The following is a 27,276-nucleotide window of genomic DNA, read 5'->3' as shown; positions in this document are numbered from 1 at the left end:
CCCATACTAGCTACTATGAAGAAAATTAACTCTATCCCAGTCAAGACCAGCACATTCTCCACCCCTTATTCCATACCATTTACATCATGCTCAGGTCCCACACTATCCAATACATCTTCATTAACCACCATCCCCCTTTCCCATCCTTTGATATAATACACAGATATCATTCCCTTAGTCTATGGACCTGGTCGTCATCCAGGTTGTTATAGATCACCTCCAACATGGCTAATTCCCTCAGATACTGGATACCTCCCTCAATGGTGGTCCATTTGCTTTGGGAATTTGCAAGTTCTTCCTTGAAGGGATACCTGTCCTTCACACTCGACAGGAGTCACCGCCAAAGACTGAGGACTCCTGCCTTTTTTCCAATCCCTTTGTCAATGGCCTTATCCTTAGCAAGGGATACCAGCTGCCAGGCTTCCTTACCCTCTAATTCCTGACTACTGGCCCCAATATCCCAGCATTGGAGTAACCATCTGAGAATTAGCTCACCTGGTTAATGGCTAAAATCTTTTTGCATATCTCACAGCTCACTTAAGGCTAGGGATGGGGTGGTTTCTGTCTCATTTATGATTTCAGTCTCTTCCTCTTCCTGTTCTTGTGACTGCTCTGCTGCAGAACAGGCTGCCTCTTCTGATTCTTTCTCCTGCTCCCTCTTAGGAGAAGCTTCTTCATCCCTTACTAAACGAGCTGACTTCCACATCCATTGTTTCTTTTTAGTTATAGGGGCAACTGATATAGTGTCTGGTTTAGCCATAGTGTCTGTTGGTTTGTTTTCCCTCTCTTCTCCCTGAGGGTGCTGCATAATATCGAGCAGTGTTTGGTAGATGCTGGCCAGGGCCCAGCACAGTGCGGTAAGTTGTGCCTCTTTGGAATAGCCACGGCAGGGTTTTTTTTTCAAACATTCTATCACTTCATCAGGATCCTGTAGTTGTTCCAGAGTGACGTTCCAGACCACTGGAGGTGAGAAGTGCTCTAGATACCTGCCCATATTCTCCCACATGCTGTGCCACCCATGACCATATTCTCGTGGAGCCTGGGTCATATTCCGAAATTGCTTGTTAACCTTAGACAAAACCAAAGCAATATTCCTAAGACATACCAATAGAAGTATTTTAACTACCCAAGGATGTTCAAGATACTCAGAAGTTATTGTAACAAGGGAGAAAACATCATGGAAAAATGTAGCGAAGGTTCCATTCTGTACTTCCTCCACAAAAAACCTCTCAGAGGAAGAAGTATAATTGTTAATTGTCCCCATGAGATGGTACCCGAAGTACAGTAATGACTACTGTCTTGAAAAATAACAAAGCTAAAGTGTTGATCTGCTTAAAACAGGCAGTTTGATGCTTTAACTGAGTTTTTAATATTCATTTCATCCAAACCTACAAATTTAGCTATGGAATTCTTTTTAGCTCTAAGGTTAAGTTATATTTCATTTAGCTGCATGATTAAGGGAATAGGCTTTCAATGAAAGTTTACACTTTTTATAATAAACACTGCTCAGCAGTAACTAAAACATCCCTCTATTATCAACACTGTTTCCAGCACAAATCCAAAACATAGCCCCATACTAGCTACTATGAAAAAAATTAACTCTATCCCAGCCAAAACTAGCACAACCAGTTAAAGCAGTGATATCCTATGAAAAATACAATGGAACTTGTTAAAAAAGGGTTCACATAAAAAGCTTGTAAAATAATAGTGCTTACACTTTTTATACAATTTCATGCTTGATTTTTATTTTTTAAATTACGATAAAAGAAAAAAAATGTTTTTTATGAGTCCAGTTTTATGAAACTGAAATTGATTTATGTTAGGGCTGCTGTCATCCTGCTTCCCCTGGCTGAATTAGATTTTGCATGGATCAGTTACCTGAACCTGCTCATCTCCCAGCTACACAACTGCTAGTGCCAGAGGAGGGACAGGACACTCCCTCCCATCCTCTGACCATAGCTGCAAAGTCAGGACTGCTCCAACTTACACGAGCTAAAGCAGCTGTGGAAATGTATCATAAGCTCTTCTCTCTCTTAAAGAAAATATTAGAGCACAGACTGAAACATCAACAAATCCCAAAATTTTACATTACCATTAGGAGCCTAAACTTCATATGAACAAGACTATTCACCAAAATCTTAGCCAGCCAACTATGTGTGCAGTGTAAATGTTTTCACTTGGGCTTAAGTCTGCGTATAATTAAGAGGCACCAACATCCACACTGACTCAAGAAGTTATGCTTAGCATGAAGGAAGAAGCAGGAGGTTATCTTTCCCACAATAATCAATTGATTATTTGAGACTGCAGAGCAGGTACTAGAATTCAGCTCTCATTTCTCTAACCCTTAGTTATTACATAAAATTGACTCCCTCGCCTTTAAATTATAAGGCCAGGAGTGTTTCAAGCTATGAATATCAGCTTTTGAGAGTCAATTCTTCTGTTGACATTCAAGATCAAGAGGAACATCTGATATTGGTAACATTCTTAGGTGTTGTTGTGAAGGACATAAGGATTCAGGAGATTCCAACCTGCCAAAAAAAAAAAAGGCTTATATAACATTTTATATAGTCAGTAGTAGGATACCCTCCTCTACTAAGATTGGCTTGTGAGCCCTCGACAAATAAACAAAGATAAAAATTGAAGGATCGCAAAACCAGCCTAAAAATATTAGCTGACTTGAACAAGGAATAAGATAGGGAAAAACCTCACAAGAATTGCTATGAAAAATTACTCTCAGCAGCATCTAATTAAATGGAACTTTTCTCTCTAAAAACTAAACAGTAATTACATAAAATTAACCTGTCAGTTCACCCTAGTACAGTAAAGAGAGTGAAATCAAACATCAAATCCTTCTCTAAGGATGCTAAACTACTCCTGTTCCTTACATACTTAAAAGGCCAGTGGGAACTCCTTGGTATCCCTCCCTCCCCTCCTCTCTCCAGGAACAAATAGTAAACTGGTAAAATTCCAAAAAAGTGCAGCAGAACTTTGGACATATTGAACTCATCTCGCCAGTAGTGGCATGACTTGAATGAAAAGGCAAACAAGTCTAAATAAAACACTGTGGCTTTACATGTCTGTAGCTACTAACTTTATGGGATTTTGTTTTGTGGCAAACTTAAAAGTTCTTGGTGCTGTGACCAGATCATCCTTTGTAATGAGGCAAGTCTCATTTTTTGTTTTACTTCAGAAAATAAACTTTGGGCGATCAATCCCTCAAAACTGCACCAGGGAGGAAGCTTAAAGCATTTGACTTGTATTTGCAATAGGGACAGCACAGGGCAAACATGCACACTAATCTTCCAACTTCTAAAATTTCTACTGATTCAAAGAAATTAACTCAATAGTTTGATTAACTATTAAGTAGGTATTCTTTATTGGCAGCCCTGGATGCACGGGGGATCGCTCCACCTATCGTGCACACCGTCGGGTCTAAGTGTGCAGGTTAAGTACATGTTCTACATACATATTCACTAGATTTCTGAGAAATGTTATGCATATTCATTAGTTTTCCGGGAAACTATTAGCATATGCAAATGTCCTTTACGCAGGCGCATTGAAGGTCTCTGGTGGTCTTCAGGAGTCCTCTGGTGGTCTTCCATAGTCTTCCTCACTTGTCCGCTATTTGACCCTCCTCAGGTGATTCTGCACAGTATGGTCTTTTACTTGTTTTGATACATCAGTGCTTGTTAGTGCTCTTATTATCTAAGTTTTCATTAGTGGTGTAGAATCATATGGTTAGTTTAAGCTAAATTATCTACAAGGACAGGACGAGAACAAAGACAGGAGTTCTTATCTTTTCTGGCCCTATCTATTCAAGCAAGGCCTCTACTTGTGCCTTCTCAACAAGACTGTAAATTCATCAAACATTTAATTAAGTTTTGTGATTGTTCATGGTTCCTTCTTGCTCATCACTCCCAAGTACCAGTCTCAGGCTTAATCCTTGACAAACACCAGTCTTTGGTATGTAAAGTTACAGAGAGACAATCATTAAGCAATTAGCAGTTCCTTCTCTATATCACTACCCATACTACCAAAAGGAAACTGTCAAAATATCTTAACAATTCCATTATAAATGCTTTCATTAGGACCAACTAATGTTTATTTTTAATATGAGTCTGGCAATGATATGAAAAAGAAGCAACATTTCAGTAACTGGTAGTGTAACACATATATAAAACACCTCCTGGCAGACTGGCATTTCTGGCTGCTGAAGCTTAAACCACAGTTTTAGAAAGAAATAGCTTAAAGTTTTCTTATTTGAATTGGCAAACTGCTTTGTTTAACAAAAAGGGGTTTTTTACCTGCAGTAAAAGTTTGGTGGGGCTTCAATGTTTCAGCTTGCCTGTTTATAGGAATGGGCTGCTATATTATCCTTTATTTCTGTATTTAACAAACATGTCTATTGAGAAAATGTAAGAATATTCACCAAAATTTTCTTTTTCCCCTCTGAAATAATCTGGGTCCTGCTACATGCAAAGATTCTGGGTTTGTTATCATCAAATACCTCCAAACATGCAAGTTTCAAAATAGCTCAAAATAATGAGGAAAAAAAAATTTAATTATTCTCAGCAACTCATATGTCCATTATGAATTTTATGCTTCAGATTTAGAGGTTTTTAAATTGTTCCAGAATTATCTGGGATTAAAATAAGATACTATGTTAAATAACATTATGGAGATATTCCTCTTTTGAAGCCTCCACACCAGAGAACCATAAAATACTACATATTAGTACATACAGAAGACAATCTAAAAATATTATTAAAAACCAGAAAATGCTATATTTATGAGGTAACCATAGTAAAGAAATGCCTAGATTTGTTCATCTGGATGAAAATAAAACCAAAAAGCCAGACAAACTATAAGTCCCTTCAAGCCATGTTTTTTGGGCACTCAGTTGGCTCCAAATCAAAGCTATTTCACTAATATTATAGGATCCATCCCATAAAAATCTTTTCAAGGTGAAAACTAAAACCTGCCTACTTTCCAATACCAAAAATATCTACATGGTTGCTAGCTCTTCATACTTTGATTCATTATAGCTAAAGTTTCCATGACTTCTGGGAATCTAGCAATTGTTTATTGATATCTTCCCCATTTGAAAGCTGGCAGTTGAACAGACAGTTGTTAGGACAATGAGTTTCTGGTTTCTGAAGCCCAAGTTGTCCTGATATAAAATCACTGGTTTTGCTTGCTGTAGACATGTAAGGTACTGTAGCACAGCTGAGTTGTTGCCAAAGATATGGAATTAAAAGGCTTGGCATCTATCACATACTTGACACCTAAAGAGCACAGAAGCTCTAAAATTCCTATTCCCTGTAGGCATACTCTTAGTCTAGACTAACTGATTTCTCACACTTTTAAAATGCATTACAACACTCTATTGTGCTCATTTCATCCACGCAGCTCCAGCTAGTGACAGAAGAACCTGTCCTTTAAGCACCATTTCAATGGGCTAAAGCTCCTGCTCCAAGATGCCATTAAAACAATACTTGAAAAGAACTATGCTGCACTGGATTGAACTCTCTACTGTGTCTTCAGTGCTTTGTTCCAAGTTCAAGTTCTCATTGAAACTACCTGTGAACCAACTTTCCAAAACAAAGATGTTTTTGGCAGCTAGTTTCACATTACTATCTTTTTTTTTGTGCTCCTTACTGAATTTTGCTATATTAGCATATTAAAATATTAGTGAGGTGTTCAGCATTCAAAATTCTAAATAATAAGGTGACAATGTAAAAGACTTGAGATTTGAACTGTATAGATTTGCTTTAGTAAAAATTAACAACCCTGCTTCACATTTTTAACACAGGCTATTACCTAAAAAATGCATTCCGCCATTCTGTTTTTCTTAATATATATATAGGGGTTTTTTTAATAGTAACCTCTGAATTTTTTTTTATAATTAAAAAAAATTTAAATATTAATTTTGAGTCATTTTGGCTCTTCCTGGAATAAGCTGAGAGGGACAAAACAACATTCACTTTTTTTAAACAGCAGAAATCACATCAAATTGCTTACAAATCAAGAGGAGTTTTTGTCTTTATTATAACTTACGCTATTTAAGAACACTTGTCATAGTGGAAAGCCTAGTAAAGTTGTTCTGGAAAGAGTAATAAGAAATGATAGACACGCTATACAGCAGGGAGAAAAACTGGTTCACAGATGCAGCGCCAATGAAAGTGGGATTCAGCATGAAAATGACTTTTAAAGGAAAAGACAATTTCCTTAAGTACCCCACTAATAGCATAAATTCCAAAGGAGACAAGAAATGGAACTCTATAATTCAAGGGAAAGAGACAAAATTATCGAAAACATCTCTGAAAACAAGTGTTTTTTGAATAATGGGTCAGGTGTGGTGCCATGTTTCTCCTATGGCATTTCTTTCCACGCATAGACAAAAACTGTACGTAACCACTATCAACTATCTACTGTTTAGCACTACTTCCTTTTTTTGTTTGTTTGTTTTAATAAAGGAAACAGGGAACAAGCAATAGGAAGTTGATGTCAAAACAAAGAAAAACCTCCCAGCAAGCTTCCAGCAACCACCCAGGATTTAGAGTCTTGCTAGCCACTCTCTTTTCAGTATCAGAATTTCACACATTTCAATGACCATTATGACTTCAAAGAATCAAATTTTCATCATTGTCCCTCATCTGCGGGTTGATTTGTATAAAGGAGTTCTTCTGCATGCACTCCAGACAAAGGGCTCCTTACTGTCATGGCTATATATCAAGTTTAAAAGTTCTGTTTGTGACAGTTATGTCTGTGGTAAATTAGGGTAACACTGAAGGAGTGCAGCTGCTCTGCAGGAACCTCCTTTTTGGCATCGTTTCACTTAAAAACTGAATAATTAGCTTCTGCCTTTATTAAACCACAAAAATGCCACTGGCTTTAGTAACTACTTCCAGTTGCCCCACCTACTTAACCTCAATAGTTTACTCCTGTTAGAAAGGAGGGAAAGTAGTTTTCTGTACTTTATAGGAGTTTACAACAGCTTGCTCTCTTCCCCACCCCCAACATGTTTTACCAAACTAAGTGCATAAAGTTTTGCTATAAATTCATGTTGCAATACACTTTCTTTAGGAGCTATTATATCAAAGCACAGAACATAGCTGCTGTGAAAGGAGCTTTTCATTTAGTGTGCTCAGCTGCTTAGACTGTACATCAGGATGAGAACATTTACATTTCTACACTTCGATAGGGTATTTTTGAAACAAATGTAAGAGAACAGAATCTATTATACAAATTGTAAGTGGAAAAATGGAGCAGAATGAACTAAACATGGTCAGACAACATTTATCTAACAGCTACAGACATAAGAAGGGGAAAAAAGCATATTTGCCCTTAGGAAGCTCTGTATCACAGAGAATACAGTTTTCTTTCAGGCTTTACAATCTTTTTGCATTATCACAGTAATCTATGAACAACATGTGTTATCCGTACTGTGTTCTCCCATCTAACCATCCTGCAGAATGATTAATAAAAAAGTTGAGAAAAGCAGTGAAAGAACCATATTTAAAAAAAGAAAACCAAACATTGTAAACAGGAAACAGGATTCAATAATAATGATTGCAAGAAAGCTTCTATCTAAAGAAAATTTCTTTACATAGTTAGCAGAAAACACTAAAGAGAAACTGGATATGGAGAAAAAAGATATGCTGAAAAGTGGGTCTAACAGAAGCAGAAATTGTCACATTACTGGAATCAACTAGTCTACTGACTGCCATTATGCAAAGGAGGTGTCAGCATCCAAAGCAGTCCAACATTTGAAAGTGCTGTTAGCTTCAGCAAACTCTACTCAACAGTTTGTATTTCACAGCTGAGGAGATACTACTCTAACAGCCACGATGGATAAGTATTTGCTGTTGTTGCAAAACCTCCTTGACAACTTCCCTGTCAATCCCACTGTACAAAGGCTCAGTCCACTTTCCCAATATTTTGCATGCCCAATATTATTTCATGCTGCTTGAATGAGATACTACAAACATAACAGCATAACACATCCCACAACATTAAACCAACGTCACTTGGATTTGTTCAGAGAGAACATGATGAAAGAGTAAGCAGGAATCATTGATTTGATTTCTAAAAATCCCAGGTGCTCTGTACAAATTGGAACATGACTTCACACTAATAAGTAGAAAACTTCCTCTCTCACCAACCCTTCTTTCAGATCTTAAAACACTTATACTCTGCATTACATTCCCAAATTGTGTATTCACATTTATCTCCTGCAAAAGTCATCGAAAGATTATATTTATAAATAAGTGATTAATAGTAAAATTTATGGCAAAAGCTGCTGAGTTGTGCTTTTGTTAGTTTAAACTATAATACTAAAACCAAAAATGTCAGATTTTGCACCTATCAATGCTCCGATAAGCCTCAAAACAGAGAGGCATTTTTCTAGACAAACCATAATGCATGACAAACATGCAAAAAATACCTATAATTCAGCCTGCATTCTTGATGGACAGGTAAACAACGCCTTAGAAATTTAAAAATTAAGCATTTGAAATACATAAGTCCAACTTTCAGCACAGACAGATATTTCATGCTCAATATAGTTTTTCTGACAAGAAAGAATCAAAGACCAAGACAAAAATTATTATTTAATTATTAATAATGTATTTTTCCCTGTAACAGTACATCTTAGTTTTGTAAATACTGTCTGGGTAAATATAATGAAATTAAAGAAAAGAGTAATCAGATACCTAGTTTTACATTTTGCAGTTTCTCCACATGACTGAAATTAAGAAAATCATTATTAAATGGAGGGAAGTAGGGGTGGTCAGAGGAGGAAAAAGTGGAGAAGAATATATTTCATAAAATATATTGACGTTGCTACTAGTAGTCATCGGAGACTTCAGTGTGGTCATGACATTCTTTAGATTGAAGAAATTATAAACAGTGTACTTATCTCGAACAAAGTGGGAAAAAAGTCTGAATTATTTATAGCAGATCTTGTAAACAACTTTTTCTTACAACACAGCAAGATTTAGATAGAACATACTTTTTAGAACTCATTCAAAGCATATGTAAGCAAATCTTTTGCTTCCACAATACACACAAGTGGCTGGGTTTTTTTTATTACCTGCGAGGCATTTAAAAATGCTGAGTTTTCTACACCATACAATTTTTAAGTATTCTACAAGAACTTCACAATCCTCAGATTAAAAAAAATGCAAAAAATCAAGTAGTTAAGAGTAAGACAAATGCAAAGTATTTAGACTGTAAACTTTCAAGTAAAAGGAGAGGCAGCCTTAGTTTACCTGCATTTAGAAAAAGAAAGGTAACTGAACAATTGAAATAATCTGATTCCTCTTAGAATAATTTACAGTTATGGCAATACTCTACTGCTTTACTACCATAAGCAACTCTTCTTACAGGTACTATTTCTCAGTTGGAAAACAAAAGAACCCAGGCAGGAAGGGGCTTCAAAGGAAAGAAGACAGAAGTACTTGTAGCTAGAGCCTGCCTAGAATAGATAGCATTGTCCTGACTCCCCTTATTAACTCAGTTTTGTATATACTATTAAATAAAACTTTGTAGTTCAGTGATGGTATGTTTTTTCAGACAAAATGTATTCAGTTTGCATTTCTGATTATTTATGCTATATTCCTAGCATAAATCACAATAAGCAGATTGGCTTGCAAAGCAACACATAATATTTCAATAATATCTTGGTGAATTATTCACTAAAGATGATTTTTGGCCTTCCAGTGTATAAAACATAGTTTTGGTCATGGACATCCAAAGCCCCAACCAGCAGCTCAGGATGGGGTCTTCCATATCTTAAGTGAGAGCCAAAATTCAGGCTACTCTTGCACATTGGGAATAATTTCTGTATTTTTTTTGTGTGTGTTTCTGATGCCATTTTAGTGAAATCCTTATTTTTAACATTCATTAAAACAGTTACCTGTATTTACAAAATAAATCATAAGCATATGACTTAAGTAAATTTTATAAAGTTACTGTCTTCCAGGAATTCTGTCACAAACAAGAAAATTAACAGTTCTTATCTGCTTTATGCCCATCTGAAAACCTTACAACACCACCTTTAAAGTACCTATTAAGAAATTTTCCATATAAGGCCCAGGTGAAGTTTCCGAATACTGGAACCATTTGTTTCATCCTCTTCAGCCTTTTGAGGGGAAGGGGTCTAATCCGTGTTAAATGCGTGGCTGGGTACCTTCTCTCAGTTTTGTGGAACAGCTCCCTTACCAGTTCAAGCTGCAAAAGAACCAAGGGAGCACAACATTCAGAGCCTGGCAGTGAACTGGGACACTACTTACACATAAGCACTATAACTGCTGCTATGAAGCAGGAACACCTGGGCCAATTCATAATCTGGACAGCCATTATCAAGGCCTGAGCTGTCAAGTTCAAATTTGGATGTAAGGCAAAGTCTTAAGACTTGATAACTCTAGTAAGAGTTCCTATGATGAAGTCATACGAAAGGTTATCAACTACAGTATATGAAACACCTATTCTGGATTCAGTTTTAATTAGCTAACAATCTCCCTGGGCTGGTAGCTAGAGCACAGAATACTAAAATATTTTTTTTTAAAATTTAATTATTTTATATTCTGGTGTTCTTTCCTTTCACCTCCCAACTACCTATTCATTCCTTATTTAATGGAAGCTGTGGAACACCATTTAACTTTAAGGGTTAAAATTTAACAAACTAGGCTTTTGTTTATTAAAACAAGATATTCATCAAAGGTGGGGGTGAAAAAAAGCAAAAAGTAGTGTTTTAAAGTTTCATTTGACAATACTGTTGTTACCTGATCAGAAAGCAACTCCCAAAACACACAAAGTATGTTTAGAGAAGAGACATTGCTTTATTCTGCACAGAGTGCAAGGTGGAACATTTCCACAAATCGAGCACACCTACTGAGGTTTTCAGTCCATACTTATACACTACAGTTAAAACACCACACCTATCTAATACATATGTTCTGCCTAACTATTGCATATTCATTATGTTGAGCAAGCATGATGTATTGTTCTCTTGAACAATCATCCCAGAGTCTTCTACGCCTGCGAGGGGGTCTCTGGTGGTCTTCGGTGGTCCTTTGGGGAAGAATACCCCTACTCCTTTTGTCCTTTTATGGTCTTGCTGTCATCTGAGGACACCAGGGTCTTTGTTTCTCTTGCCACCCCCTCGTTTCTCAATGCCCAAGGAGGATGTACGTCCTTAATTAGCAAGCGTGTGCCTCTGAAATGTCCCTTATATGGTGCCTTGATTATTATCCAAACACTCCTTAAGCATCCTCTATTGTAAGCAGAATATTAAACTAGATAAGCTTTACCTTGAGTACACATAATCTAAACAGTCCTTGAATAGCAAGCATATCACACTTCACATGTTTTAGTTTGTTTTTTTTTCTTTAAGCTATCACTGCCTTCTTATTTGTTAATCAGTCTTTTGAAGGCTTGAGGCAACATTGTCACAGTAGTGCATGGTCTGCTACTAAGAACAATACTGAGAAATCCTGAATTCATGTAAACCAATGCCTGCCTTCATTGTAATGCATGTTTTCTATTCTTTACATCTCTTTATAAAGAAAGTGATTTCTGTAACAGATCTTTGTCACAAAGTAACAAGTGGTTTGAGACACAGGGGAGAAAAACAGAAGCAAATCCCCAATCAAGAAATGCAAATTTAGAGCAAAATCCCTGTTAGTACATGCTTTTTAGAAGAAAGAAAAGTTGCATTTAAGAAATTACAAGGAAGCCAGACTTGTTAAAAGCTGTCCCTTAGCCTAATGCAAGATGTAATGCTTCTATGTAATATGCATGGACTTTAAAAGTTTAGAGCAAGTGCTAAATAGTGTATACAATTTCCATACACAGCAGGTAGTGAAGCAAGAAAACTGACATGGTTACCCTCGTTAAAGAGATGCACAATAGAGAACTGTTATGCAGTGTTAGCATGCTGAAGGTCTATGCATGAGGGATGTTGCGGCTATTAACAGCTTAAATGTTCACTGTATTTTTTTAAGTAGCACATACAGCTTTAAGCCTTTGTCGTGGTTTAAGCCCAGCTGGCAACTAAAACACCACGTGGCTACTCACTCATTCCTGCCGCCCCCCACCCCCGCCCCTCCCCGGAGTGATGGTGAGGAGAATCAGAAGAAAAAGTTAAAACCTCCTGGGTTGAGATAAGGACAGTTTACTAGGACAACACAAGGAGAAAAGTAGTAATAATAACAATAATACTAATAAAAGAATGTATAAAGCAAGTGATGCACAATGCAATTGCTCACCACCTGGAACCCAATGCTCAGCCCATTCCTGAGCCGCGATCCCCCCCTCCCCCGGCCAGCTCCCCCTCCCCCAGTTATTGTGGTAGGTTGACCCTAGGCTGGGCGCCAGGTGCCCACCAAAACCACTCTATCACTCCCCCTCCTCAGCTGGACGGGGGAGAGAAAATATAACAAAAGGCTCATGGGTCAAGATAAGGACAGTTTAATAAAGTGAAAGCAAAGGTCGCATGAGAAAGCAAAGAAAAACAAATGATGTTATTCTCTACTTCCCATCAGCAGGCGATGTCTAGCCACTTCCTGGGAAGCAGGGCTTCAGTATGCGTAGTGGTTGCTCCGGAAGACAAAAATGCCCCCCTTCCATCTCCCTTTACTTAGCTTTTATATATGAGCTGACGTCATATGGTATGGCATATCTGTTTGGTTAGTTTAGGTCAGCTGTCCTGGTTATGTCCCCTCCCAAGATCTTGCCCTGCCCCAGCCTGCCGTTGAGGGGGGGGGGGCAAAAATGCTGGAGAGACAGCCTTGATGCTGTGCCAGCACTGCTCAGCAGTAGCCAAAACACTGGTGTGTTATCAACACCTTTCTAGCTACTGATGCAGAGCACAGCACTGCGAGGGCTGCTATGGGGAGAATTAACTCCATCTCAGCCAGACCCAATACAATCTCCACCCCTTATTCCATACCATTTGCATCATGCTCAGGTCCCACATAATTTAATACTCTCATCTTCTAACTATGCCATTGTATTTAATTCGCATTACTTAAATCCCTTCTTACCAACACTTACAACTTGAAACTTAAACCACTTAAACCACTTAAACCACTTAAACCACTTTTATACCCAACATACAGATTTATACATTCTTAATAATTACTATCCCCTGTCCTTTAACAGATAGATATTCCATGGGCTTCTTCCACTCCTCCAGATATTCACACACAGGTTATGACTTGTGCCCCATCTGTCAAGATGAGTGTGTGACAGAAAAGGACTTAACTGCAAGGTTCAAGCAAACAACTTATTTGAACTTCACTTACAGACTTAACATGCCACTATCGCATGTTTTACAGATACAATGGAGGAATGCACTATTGCAATTACTTAAGGCAAGAGTAGCACATTATCACAACCACAAGCGATGCACAGACAACCACAAACGCATTTACAAATTTAAAGCATAAACAACATTCACTTACCCCTCCAGGTAAGGGCTCTCAATCCCAGTGAAGTTACCTTGACTGGCATCCCGATCAAGGGGGGAGTCACTTCTCTAACTATGCAGTTGGCTTGCGAAGGAAACCTTTCCCCCCCTCATACTCAACATAGTCTTTAACAGTCCATTATATCTCTCAATTTTCCCAGATGCTTGCGGGTGATAGGGTATGTGGTACACCCACTCAATGCCATGTTTCTTTGCCCAGGAGCTTATGAGGTTATTTCGGAAATGAGTCCCATTGTCTGATTCAATTCTTTCTGGGGTACCATGTCGCCATAAAATTTGCCTTTCGAGGCCTAAGATGGTGTTTCAGGCAGTGGCATGGTTTACAGGATATGTTTCTAGCCAACCAGTAGTTGCTTCCACCATGGTGAGTATGTAGCGCTTGCCTTGGCATGTTCATGGCAGTGGTCCAATGTAGTCAATTTGCCAGGCCTCAACATATCGAAAACCCAGCCACCGCCCTCTGTTCCAGGGAGACTTTACTCTGGTGGCTTGCTTGATTGCAGCACATGTTTCACATTCATGAGTGACCTGTGTAATGGCCTCCATGGTCAGGTCCACCCCTCGATCACGAGCCCATCTATATGTTGCATCTCTTCCCTGATGGCCTGAAGTATCATGGGCCCATCGAGCTACAAATAGCTCACCCTTACGCTCCCAGTCCAGGTCCACCTGAGCTACCTCAATTTTGGCAGCCTTGTCTACCTGTTCATTGTTTCGATGTTCTTCAGTGGCACGGCTTTTGGGCATGTGAGCATCTACATGACGTACCTTTAGAGCCATGTGTTCTACACAGGCAGCAATGTCCTGCCACAATGCAGCTGCTCAGATGGGTTTACCCCTGCATTGCCAATTGGTCTTATTCCACTGCTGTAGCCACCCCCATAGGGCATTAGCCACCATCCAGGAGTCGGTATAGAGTACCAGCTGCTTTTCTCGTTCAGCAATATCTAGGGCTAGTTGGATGGCTTTCACTTCTGCAAACTGACTTGACTCACCTTCTCCTTCAGTGGCCTCAACGACTTGTTGTGTGGGACTCCACACAGCAGCTTTCCACTTCTGATGGTTCCCTACCACATGACAGGATCCATCAGTAAACAAAGCATAACACCTTTCGTCTTCTGATAACTCATTATATGGTGGTGCCTCTTGGGCACGAGCCACCTCCTCAGGCGATGCTCCAAAATCTCTGCCTTCTGGCCAGTCCATGATCTCTTCCAGAATTCCTGGGCGGTTAGATTTCCCCAGTCGAGCCTGTTGCGTGATCGATGCTATCCACTTACTCCATGTAGTGCTGGTTGCGTGATGCAGAGAGGGGATGTTTCCTTTGAACATCCAGTGTAGCACGGGCAATCGTGGTGCCAAGAGGAGATATGCTTCTGTACCAACAACTTCTGAAGCAGCTCGAACCCCCTCATATGCTGCTAGTATCTCTTTTTCAGTCAGGGTGTAGTGGGCTTCTGAACCTCAGTACCCCCGACTCCAAAACCCTAATGGTCGACCTCAGGTTTCTCCTGGTGTTTTCTGCCAGAGGCTCCAGGTGAGACCATGCTCCCCAGCTGCAGTGTAGAGTATATTTTGTACATCTGGTCCTGTCCAGACAGGCCCAAGAGCTACTGCACGAGCTATTTCCTGTCTGATATGCTCAAAGGCTTGTTGTTGCTCAGGGCCCCATTCAAAATAGTTCTTTTTTTTCGGGTTACTCGATAGAGAGGGCTCACAAGCTGACTGTAACCTGGAATATGCATTCTCCAGAACCCCACAAGGCCTAGGAAAGCTTGTGTTTCTTTCTTGTTAGCTGGTGGAGACATAGTTGCTATCTTGTTAACCACATCCATAGGCACATGATGGCATCCATCCTGCCATTTTATTCCCAAGAACTGAATCTCCTGTGCAGGTCCCTTGACCTTGCTTTTCTTTATGGCGAAACCAGCTTTCAGAAGAATCTGAATTACTCTTTTTCCCTTGTCAAACACTTCTTCTGCCTCATTGCCCCACACGATGATGTCATCTATGTATTGTAAATGTTCACAGGCATCACCTTGTTCCAGTGCTGTTTGGATTAGTCCGTGACAAATGGTAGGCCTGTGCTTCCACCCCTGGGGCAGTCGATTCCAGGTGTATTGGACACCTCTCCACATGAAAGCAAACCATGGCCTGCACTCTGCTGCCAAAGGAATGGAGAAAAAACGCATTGGCAATATCAACTGTAGCATACCACGTGGCTGCCTTTGATGCCAGTTCATATTGGAGCTCTAACATGTCTGGTACAGCAGCACTCAGTGGTGGTGTCACTTGGTTCAGGCCGTGATAATCTACTGTTAACCCCCACCCTCCATCAGACTTTTGCACTGGCCATATGGGACTATTAAAAGGTGAATGAGTCTTGCTGATGACTCCTTGGCTCTCCAGTTGATGAATAAGCTCATGGATGGGAGCCAGGGAGTCTCGGTTGGTGCAATATTGCCGCCGGTGCACTGTCCTGGTAGCGATTGGCACCTGCTGTTCTTCAACTTGCATCAATCCCGCAATGAAGGGATCTTCCGAGAGGCCAGGCAGGGTAGATAGCTGTTTGATCTTCTCTGTGTTTACAGTGGCTACACCAAAAGCCCATCAGTACCCCTTTGGGTCCTTGAAGTACCCTCTCTTGAGGTAGTCTATGCCAAGGATACAAGGGGCCTCTGGGCTGGTCACAATGGGGTGCTTTTCCCACTTGTCCCCTGTTAAGCTCACCTCAGCCTCCAATACAGTTAACTGTTGGGATGCCCCTGTCACTCCAGAGATCCAGATGGGTTCTGTGCCCTGATGGCACCAGCGTACACTGTGCAGCAGTATCTACCAATGCCGTATACTTCTGTTGCCGAAATCCGGAATAAAACCCCTTAACAGCAATGAGAAGTTAAGAAGCAGGCACTCCTTTATTGCAGCGCTGGGCACATGGGGGATCGCTCCACCTATCGTGTGCACCTGTCTAGTTTAACTGTGCAGGTTAAATACACACCCGTTATACATATTCACTAAATTTTTGGAAAATGTTATACATAATCATTAACTTTCTGATAAATCATTAGCATATGTAAATGTCTCTTCACGCAGGCGCAGTGAAGGTCTCTGGTGGTCTTCCATAGTCTTCCTCACTTGTCCGCTTCTTGACCTCTCTTAGGTGATTCTGCGCAGTACGATTCTCACCATCATCTATATTAATTTACATAAAAATGCACACTATGTCTATTCTTAAATGTAACCTTTCTAATAATTGGTCCTTCAGTCACACCATCTTATTAATATTCTTATGTTAAGACAATCATTGGTTAATCTCACTTAACTCTACTGATTGGAATCCTCGATAATTAGATCGAGGTGGGAAGGGTAAGGGGTTTCCAAGCAGCAAACTGGTGTCCATAACGGTTTCCTTAGTTTCCTAAACCAAAACACTACAAACCAACAAATCTTTGTCAAAGTTTCTGTGGTTAACTGATTTTAGACAATACTTGAATTCTTATGGTTACCCATAGTACATTTTCTAAAGTTCCTAAGTTCCTATGACTACATTTCAAACTTAACACTCCCATACCTATGCTTCACAATTTTCTACTTCTTAATCAAACCAAACTCTTTTATGCGATTAAATTTTGATTTCTTTACCAGAATATTTGCAACACTTCTGTGGGTCTGATGTGCCAGTCCATCAAATCCACACAGTCCAGTATATCCGGTCATCCCTTTCCTTCTCCTGGCCAAAGGCAGGGACCCTCTATTGCTGTTCCTTGTCAGAGCATTCACTGTCTGACCCTTGCGGTGTCAGACCAGAAGTCCCCTCACCAGAATCAAGAGATAGCACTAGCATGCACGAAAAGAAAAGTCTCTCGGAGGAAGAAATCCAAATCCTTTGCCCTATCCCTAAAAGCAAATAAACCTACATAGGTATGAGAGTGCAATTGCAGCTCATTGATACAACTATGTATCACTTTATATTAGGTTCCGGGTTACTTGCAAAATGTGCAGTTTTCTAAAATGAAAAACAAAATGATCTCAAGCTGCAATTTAGTCACATAGCAATATTTATTGCTCTTAAAAGACAGCTAAAGGTGATGGCAATTTCTTTACTTGGACTGTCAGAGTTATAGAAAGCTGCTTTATCTTGGGGAGTAACTTGTTGCCCACAGACATTCTTACAGAAAGCTCTTTATCGGTATCCAGCCAACTGGGTTTTTCTAAACCAACGCAAGCTTCATCAAACTACAATTGCTTACAAAAACAAGTTGTAGCAAGCAGTATAGGCTGAATTGAGCTAGGATATTCCAATTACAGAGGGATTTAATTGCCAAACAGCAAAATATAGTGAATTTGCAGTGCTGAGAATGTGTATGTAGCTAGATAATCTTAACTACACACACCCCTACACCTGAGCTTGTACTGTATTTAAGACCAAATGCAACTATCAGCCAAAACTACAAAAGAAGAAACTGCCAAATTATTTAAAACAAAAATCACTGTTTAGAAATAAATATATGCTCTGGCAGACCAATGTGGTGTACATGAAGTGAGAAGAATTATCACCGCCCCCCAAAACATTAAAATCTTTAAATATTAAATTTCACATTAGCTGCTTGACAAAGTTACCCAAGACAGTTTTTTCCTCCCCAGAGCAGTATTTATTAGGCTTCACGGGGGGGGCAGAAGAAGAACTTTTTAATAGATTATGGTTTGCAGCAAAAAATACAGACACACAAATAAACTATCAGTGACCATAAAAAGAGTAAAGGACTTTAAGTATTTAACTCTATGCAAGTCCACACTTACATTAGATACTTATAATTAAAGTAGATGTATATGTATTTTTACTTGCAAACAGTTTTCTGTTTTGAATATTTCACTTTTATTGAAAGAATGCATTTAATTTTGAAATAATTCTAGAATGTGATTTTTATACCTTAAACACCTTCTACACTGAAAACTAACACCATCCATTTGTCAAACATCACAACTGCAGATGACCGAATGCAAACTAAATGCTAAATATTAAGGACAAGACACACTGTATTAAAGATTTTATAAACCACCAGAAAACAACTTTTCATTTATCTTGAATCCAGAATACAACACATAGTTCAAATAACCTGGCCACCTGCTTACTTGACACAACTGTGATGGAAGAAAGTACTTCTCTAAGCCACAGGCCTCATATAAAAGGCCATTTTGGCCAAAGCTAGAAGGTGTTTCTCAAAACATATCTGCAAAAAAAGGGTGGAAAACCCACTTTTTTAACCTCATTTTATATAACAGGTTTCACCATACATTTTAATTCATTTTTCATTATTCTGAAGTAAAATGCAAGCTGCACATCTAATTGAGAAAAAAATTAAATAGAAGGAATACAACCTACAAGAGAGAAGTTTGGGGCTAGGCTAGGGAGAGGGAATGGGGGATGGTGGTAACTATCTGAACCCCCAAGCAGATTTCCATTCTGGGACCTCATACCCTTTGAATATTACAACTCCCTATCACAGAGCCATACATATAAGGCACACAAAAAATTTGTAAGTTACATTCCTCATCTAAAGAAAAATGCTGTCCTGAACTGAATCCTTTATGGTAACCAGTTGTCATGACCCAGACTGGACAGACCAGGGAGTCATGTTTAATTCGAAATTCCCTTGGGCTAAATTAAGGTGAAACAACACCAAACAATCAGTTAAAGATTTTATTCATGACAGAAGCAAACTGAACTGGAAAGGCATAGTAGTAGTAGGTGGCCGGGTTTCTCACAACAGGAATTGGCATAGGACTACTTCTGTAAACTGTGTAACCCAGGGTAACCATATACATCGATTCAGGGAAGAAGGAGATCCCTCCCGTTGAGTCACGAGGTTCAGAGCAGACCCCCTTGCTTTCCAGACTCCTTCTCAGAGAAGGGCCCATGGGCGGCTGGATCCACTCTTAGTCTCAGACTTGGTCAACGGTTTTATGTCTTAAAGGGATAAGATGTAGGGATTGTGGAAAAGGAAAAGGAAAGAGAGAAGATGAGAGAGATAAAAAGGAAGAGAGAAAGATTTCACCGGTCCTGGGTCCAGCGTTGGTTCAGTCAGCCGAGGGGTCCAGTCAGCCAAGGGGTCCAGTCAGCCGAGGGGTCCAGTTCCAGTGGGCTTGCACACCCGGGGCTTCAGTTTGTGTCCTTTTATCATCCTTGCCCCTCCTTCGGGCAGGAACCCAAACTCGTCAGGCTAATGAGCAGTTTGTGAGCCTTTGGGCTTGGGGGTTGTTTGGGGAGTAACTTCTCCTTCCCTGCAGACACGGCCCTTGTTTGATCTTTGTATCAGAACAGCTTATCAGAAGAGGGAGCTGCGCACCCTCCAGCACACCCTCCCCCTCCTGTTGCTGATGTCTGAGCTGATGGGCTTTTCACCTTGGTTCCTTGCTGTGCAGGGTTTGTCTTTAAGCAGAACTTGCCCCACCACAATGTTTGAGACATTAACTCTTTCAGTCTCTCACACCAGTTGAATAAATACTGTAACTAGAGTGTATTAAACAAAGAAAAGATTCTAAATTCTTTTATCCCATTAAGTTACTTTAGGAACAGCTTGAACTTACCCTCAAGGAATAACCAACAAGGGGTTAACATCATTTTGAAAAACCAAAACATAGAACATCCACTATATCCTTATTATCTAACACAGTGGTAATGCTTGGAGAATTCTTAGCTGAATAGTAGTTTCAAGAAAAGGAAATCTAGTAAGCCTGTCTAATAAATGCATACTTTGCCAAGTGTTTATCTTCACCAAGTTGCAAAAACAGCTCCTATACGCAGTCTTCAAATGCAATGTCACACTGTCTTGCATGTAATTTTATGACACATTACTGCTTTGTTTTTCAGAGTAAAGTATATTATATACTCTCAGTTCTTGGGAAAGGCTGCCAGCAGCAATCACACTTTGAAAAGCATGTTAAAGCTTGATTTGCTGTCCTTTGTTTCACAGCACTGCAGACTATCAGATTGAGATCTGAAGAAGGTTCATCATTCCAGGCTATTTTTCACTTGTTTGTATATTGTATTTTGAGCTGCAGTATTATCACTGTTTATTATAGTAAAGTCTATGCTTCTCTAATCAAACCAAGATTATACAATTTCACTACTTTCCAAGCCTAGCCAAAATTGGGATTTGGATGAAGGTGAACAAACTATTATTCAATCCTGAAAACACCATGTGATGCAATCTTCTAGAAAAAATGGACAGGAGTGTTTCTGCAACTTTTTTGCTAAAGAGGTTCGTGTTCCGAGAATCCTATTAATACACTGCTACTCCCGGATTATCCAGTAGTAAACACTTACAACAGACACTAACTGCTACTTCTGGACAGCCAAGAGGAAGCTACTAAGACTCTCGATACTGATTTCACAATAGTTATTAATCAGTTTTTGCCTAGGCTGCTGCAGTATGCAGCATTTGCTGCTACTGCTGAACATCATATGAAAAGTATGAACTGCTCATCCCCAAAAAGGGGTTCAGATTTTCTGCACCAAATTCAATGTATACTGCAGCAAGTTATCTTTAATGAGGCATGTAGAAGTTTGTCTACAATCAGATGGAAACTGTCCCTCTACCGAGTTTCAGTACTGAGAACCATTACTAAAAAAAAGCTTAATTAACTGTATGGACAAAACAAAACAATTTCAGGACAGCAGCTGAAATGTCAATAGCATCATCGTACTTAGCCTGTCATGCCTGTAATAGAGTCCATTGCTACATGGTCTCACAATGCTGCAAAAACTACTTTAGTACCATTTCAATTGCACTTGATAGCACTGTTCTTGAATGCTTAACTCTGCATAGCAATTCATCATATTTTATCTTGGCCTGATACAGAATAAAAACATCTGTGAGATGGCTCCAACTAATAGCTGATTCTTAACCACAGTTCCACAATGTTTCTAGAGTCTCCCCAGTGACCAAACTCTACAACTGCTCTTGCATTAATTCTTGCTTTGAGCTACAGCGTATACATTATCAGTGGAATATTCTGCTTTAGAGATGCAAAGGATATTTTCTGGCAGTTGTTCTAATTTTGAAACATTCTTGCAATATTGGTATAATTTAACCACTACAAAAAGCCCTTTTATGGGCAAATATTTGGGGGTAATTTGGTATGGCACTTTCCAATTGCAGACAGCAACTTTCACAAAAGTGTCTAGCCTGTAGAAACTCCAAAAAAGTTTTGTGCATCTAGAATTTGCACCTAGATGCACAATATTGCAGGAAAATACTATTCAGTCTGACATTTAACCTAATACATGAAGGAACTGAGGATAAAATAATCATTTAGTTTACATGTATCAAAAGCTGACAAGCAAACAATGGAATTAAACAAAATGATTTAATGGCTGCTAGCATTAAATCTCAAAAAAACCCCAATATGATATGAGCATCTTCAGTTTCATGAGAACAGATAATGACATTAGAAATAATCACTTCACTTACAATTCATTTACACTAATACCGAGAGAACAGAACAGTTGTATTTCAAATTAGTATCACTTTAACTCAACTGTAAGTATAAACTCTCATAGCTAGACAGGGTAATGTAAACCCCTAACTTAGGATAATGTACATTTAAATACAAAATGGAAGATAGAAGAATATTTTTGTGGGTCTGTCTTTGCACTGTAGTCTCTTTCAGATCTATATATCCATCACCTGAGGTCACAATAGGGAAATGTGAGACTAAATTCAGGCAGTATAAAAACTCTATTTAGATGATTATTTTTTTTAAGGTTAAAGAACAGTGCTACAATAATCAAATGCAATTCATAATATGTTTAGGGAAATGTAGGTCTATTGACTTGGTGAATCTTATTTACATAGTGACTCATGAACTCTTGTACATTAAATGAAATTTCCTGAATCCAAAATTATGCAATTAGATTAGCAAGATCACATTTGCTAAAATAAAGTATTAATTTTTTACCTAATTTTTAAACCTAGAATTATGCTATTACTTTTCAAATTCAGAAAAAAGTTTACAAAAGATCTGAATCTACTGACAGGTAAAAAAATTTATTATTGCTACATCTATATTACAAAGTATGAGAAATAAAAACTCTTTAGTTATTAAAGTGTTTTTTTCCAATAGCCTGTTAAACTCCAGCTGTCTCAACTTGTAGTTATCATTACAAATGTTCAATTTATAAATACAATTTCCAAATATTTCTTAATTAGTTAATATAGCTTCAGGTGTACAAGAAAGTACATATAATATGAACTGTCTGGTACATATGATGGGAAATTTATTTTCCTGAAGATTCAAAAGCAATATGAAAACCAATTAAAAGCATGCTTCTGCTGTGACGCATTCCCCCCAGAAGTGTTAACAAAAATTATACTATTGAATAATGCAAACATAAGTGTCAGGTTGAATCTAGAGTAACAGACCACATATTATGGAAGAACTTACAAGAAAAGATTGCCAAATTTCTGATCTGCTACTGATTAGCAGAAGAATGTTATGCATTTGTTCCTAGTTGTAATCTAACCTTCATGCATATTCAAAAGCTAGAGTATATGTGCATAGTAACAATAACCTTGCATGATGCTTCTTTACACACTTTCTTTAATAATATGGGTCCTAATGAAGATAATTTCAGGAAGCTGGCAAATTCTGTATCATTTCACTACATAGAAATATACCCAGATTTCAAAAAGTACAAACTTGTTATAAATTACAGCTCATACTGGTCCTTGACCACAATATAATAATAATAAACAAGGTACTCATCATTTTATATTGCTTAATACTTTGAATGCCATATTTATTTCACATACTTATGTTTTACTAATGTTCTCCTTTTAAAAACATATGAAGGATTGTTGCTTTGTAGTTCACATTTATATGGCTTTCCTAGAAGAACGCAGAATAACATACTGAATGCCTATTGTGCAGAAATAACCCTGAAAGCCGTATCATAGCAGTATGCAGTAGAAAACCCTTACCAATTTTTCATCAACTGCAATGAGTTGTGTGTCTCGAGTTTGGTCCTGTGCCAGTCGCCATGTGGAAGTGCTCAGTGACCTGTGGTGCAAAACTTGAAGTTAAAAAATGAATCATGCAATGAGAAAATAGAGGCAGATAAATCTTACATAAACAAGTTACTTTAACAATATCCATTTTGTAAAAAAAATTTGAAGAGGGAGAGATGAGGGCACAAAAATCCTTTTGCTCACCAATTAGTTCTGTCTGCTGAGTTTTTGGCAGACTCCCACTTAGCAGTTCACAACAGGCTGCACTTTATGTCAGCCTACAGGCTCTCTGTCACAGAGAGACTGCCAGTGGCAAGGACTGTACTGCTCTATATGAATGCACAGTAGCTGGTTTGTCACGAACAGACAGAAAAATACAAGGCTGCTGCAAGCATTCTGGAACTCTGATCCTTAAAATGATGGCATCAGAGGAAGAAAATCCTAAATCTATTTGTAATGGTAAAGCTCCAGTTCTACACTTTAACAACAGAATATTAACAAATTTAAAAAAAAAAACACCCAAAAATAACCAAAGCAAGCAAACCCTAAGCTGATAATTCAAACAAAATTTTCTGTCTTTGAGTGGGCAAAGCTCACAACTATTTTACTTCATTTCTAAATCAGTATGGGTCAGCTTATTAGCTTCCAAGAAATACGATTAATCTTGCATAATTACTAAACCTGTAAGGTACAGATGGAAACATGGAACCCAATCCCACATCACTGAACTGAGAAGTAAAATTTGCCCTTAATTTGCATTATGTCACTAATGTCAGGATTGGGCCCTTTGAGTGTAAATCATCTTTTGGCAAAAAAAACACAACAGGAGGTAAAACAAGCCAAAAAGCCCAATTCTCTAAACTAATACTGTGCTTCATGTTTAATTAAGGTAATTTTAAACAAACGAGGCACAAAAGTGCAAGAATATACACAAGTAAACAGTAGGAGGAACTAAGCTACTTTCGTTTCAACTGTTCTTCAGAAGACTACCTAATCTGGGAAGCCAGACATACTTGCAGAAGCAAATTTTGCCTATGGGATGCTTACAACCATACTTCTAGTAATTTAACGCTATTGGTAACATTTACCTAATTTTTGAGAAAACCATCCATAAGTACCTTCAAAAAGCACCACAGCTTTTAAAGCAGACTTTTAGAAAATCTGCAATACTATCTAAACTAACCCCTCCCCCCCAAATAAACTATAACTGTTAAATAGTCAATAATGCGAACAGCGTATCAGGACCAGATCACTTGCACACACATCATTTTTACTCAGATGATTGCTCGTTTTGGAAATTTCTGTCTTTGCCAGAAAAAAAAAAAAAAAATTAAAGAGATCTCATACCATTATAGTTAATAGGGAAGAGCAGGGTAAAAATCCCACCAGATTAAAGGTGGTCAGAATTTCTCTCTGAGATGCCTCTAAACTGCATACAGAGGGAGCTGATTTTTTGGCACAAGGTGTGTCTGTCAACTGGGATAAATCTCAAGGCATCACACCTTACAGCTCTCCATGATGATGTTTTAGATCTTCTACAAAAGCAGACAGACCATTTACTAACCTAAATCAGTTTCTGCTCCTCTTCATCATTTTTCAAAGCCATTTCTCTTGACTACACCATTCTGGAAAAAGCTCAACTGTTACTGTAATTTGCAACCTTGTATGTTTCTTAGACGTCCAGCCTTCTGCCCATCCCTGGACTGCCATGAGTTGGAAAGGATATACTTTCCTTAAGAACCTCCTATTTGAAAAGTGGTTGAAAACTGGCATTTAGACTAGACTAGGAATGTGAACTGTAAGTCCATGGAGGTGTCTCTGTGTAAGAATACATAAAACACCAGTTTTGCTTTAAAGATGACAAGCTGTTGATATTTCCATTTGTTGCATCTCTCATAGGAAAGTAACCTGGAGCTTAGAAATACCAGCAACTCTGAAATATCATGTGATCTGAAATATTACTATTTAAAAGTTAATAGAAAGTGTTACTTGGATCCCAGAGCACTTGTTTAATTTTCAACAGGTTTCATTGCAAGTTCATCCCTAATGTCAGGCACTTAACTGAGGAGATAACCAGAAAACAGACCTCTTTCACACAATCCTCTCTTTTCAAAACTCCCACAATGACAAGTATCATTTCATCACTCAAATTTCCCCTTAGAAATCATATAAACTTGATAACACTTATTTTACCTTCAAATTAAATGAATATGCAATCTAAATCACTTAAGTGACAACTCCATTTAAACCTTTTATTCTGTCCCCAACAGTAAAGTAATTCTCACAAAATTCCCAATTAATACTTGCCTCTGCCCACATCCACCTTGACCTTTAGGTAGGTAGCTTTTGTGACAGATAAACTTGCAGAAGTATAAAACATATTTTTTACAGTTCTACTCTCATACAGTTCTCCTCCTTTCTTCTACTACTGACCTCTGGAAAGGTAATATGCTTTCTTCCTTTCTCTTTGTAAGCAATATGGGTCCACATTATCCCATTTTGCCTTTTTTTTTGACTGCATATGCATTTTTTTTCCCGGCAAAACATCTTGGGATGAGGCCTTAAGAGCAGGAAGTTCCGTTTCTCACCCTGTTCCAAGACTAATTGAGCTCTGATTTAAAATTGCTGTACACAGAATACTTTAAATAATAAATAGACCAGCAATATAATTCTAAAGTTCAGAAGCTATACAGAAAGTTTTATATGAAATAGCTAGCAACAATAAACCCTGCTATCTTCTAGGCTCATTAATGTCCAATTCAAAACACAGATCAAACTTCCTTACTATCTAATAAACAAAGTGTGACAAGACTCCAAGCTGGCCAAAGCTCCATTGTGGATCTGCCCAAACATTTTTCTTATAGCGAGCTCCCTAGTGATGAACAAGCAAGCTTTTAAACGTAAAAGCCTGGATTTATTAGAATAGTTAGCCTTTTAAAACAAAAACCTCTCAAAATTACTTAGACAAAAGTAAAATTAAGGTTTATAAAAAAAAGTCGCCCATGTCCTTTATGATCTTGCAGATACTTTCCCACAGTATCCCACGCTAATATATGTGGCTAATCAACTCTGTAGCTTCTTGGATTATAACCAACCCTTCACACAGTCTTCTAGTCCCTAAAAACTTTTTCTTTCTGCCATCAAGGAGGCTTGGCTGTATGGCTGGTGAAGATGCCATGCTTAGCACAGCAGGGACTCAGACAGCTAAGTTCTCCTCTAGCTGAAGTCTGTCTTTCTGTGTCTCTTCCTTCAGATGCATCTGGCATCACACTCCTCCTAAAGTATACTCCCTCTCCCAAATCTCCTAGGCACTCTCTTAATGGAAGGTACCTTTTTTGTTCTTCATGTTAGTCTGTCACACAAATACAGAGATGTCTGTGCTTCCACAAGCATGGCTAACTTGGCATGAACCTACAGCAGCTCCTTTGGCTACAAAGAGACCACCACTCAAAATGTCATTTGGTTTGCAATTATGAAAGTGGTATTTTCTCCCCACCCCATGCCACTGTGTTGGGCATTTAAACTCCTTAAACTTGATCTATATGAACCTGTATCAATCATCATTTTACACTATTATCATTTAATCATTTATTATCATTTCATTATACTAATTTCTACAGTTCACTTAAAATATAGCTTTGTATAATACAATTTTGTCTTTAACATCAGTCTGATCACGGTCCAGCTTCAGCATGAACTTTGCTTTGAGATCTGCAATAAAACAATACACTTTAATGACATTTCTGTGTTTCAGTATTAGGAATTTAAAAA

At 38.4% G+C, this 27,276-nt stretch overlaps 1 long non-coding RNA gene across 1 annotated transcript in view; it reads right to left on the bottom strand.

Moving 5' to 3' along the window:
• Nucleotides 1-1,663: 1,663 nt before the first annotated feature.
• Nucleotides 1,664-27,276, bottom strand: part of LOC138683445 (uncharacterized) — a 46,480-nt gene continuing 20,867 nt past the window's right edge. The window contains exons 3-4 of the long non-coding RNA XR_011322972.1: nt 23,479-23,557; nt 1,664-2,528 (exon numbers count right to left, since the gene is read on the bottom strand). This is a non-coding gene — a long non-coding RNA (uncharacterized lncRNA). The remainder of the gene's footprint in view (nt 2,529-23,478; nt 23,558-27,276) is intronic.

This window comes from Haliaeetus albicilla, chromosome W (assembly GCF_947461875.1).
Source record: "Haliaeetus albicilla chromosome W, bHalAlb1.1, whole genome shotgun sequence".
In the NCBI taxonomy this organism is placed as follows: domain Eukaryota; kingdom Metazoa; phylum Chordata; class Aves; order Accipitriformes; family Accipitridae; genus Haliaeetus; species Haliaeetus albicilla.
Note: the sequence above shows the minus strand (reverse complement) of the source record. Positions and strands in the feature narration are given on the sequence as shown.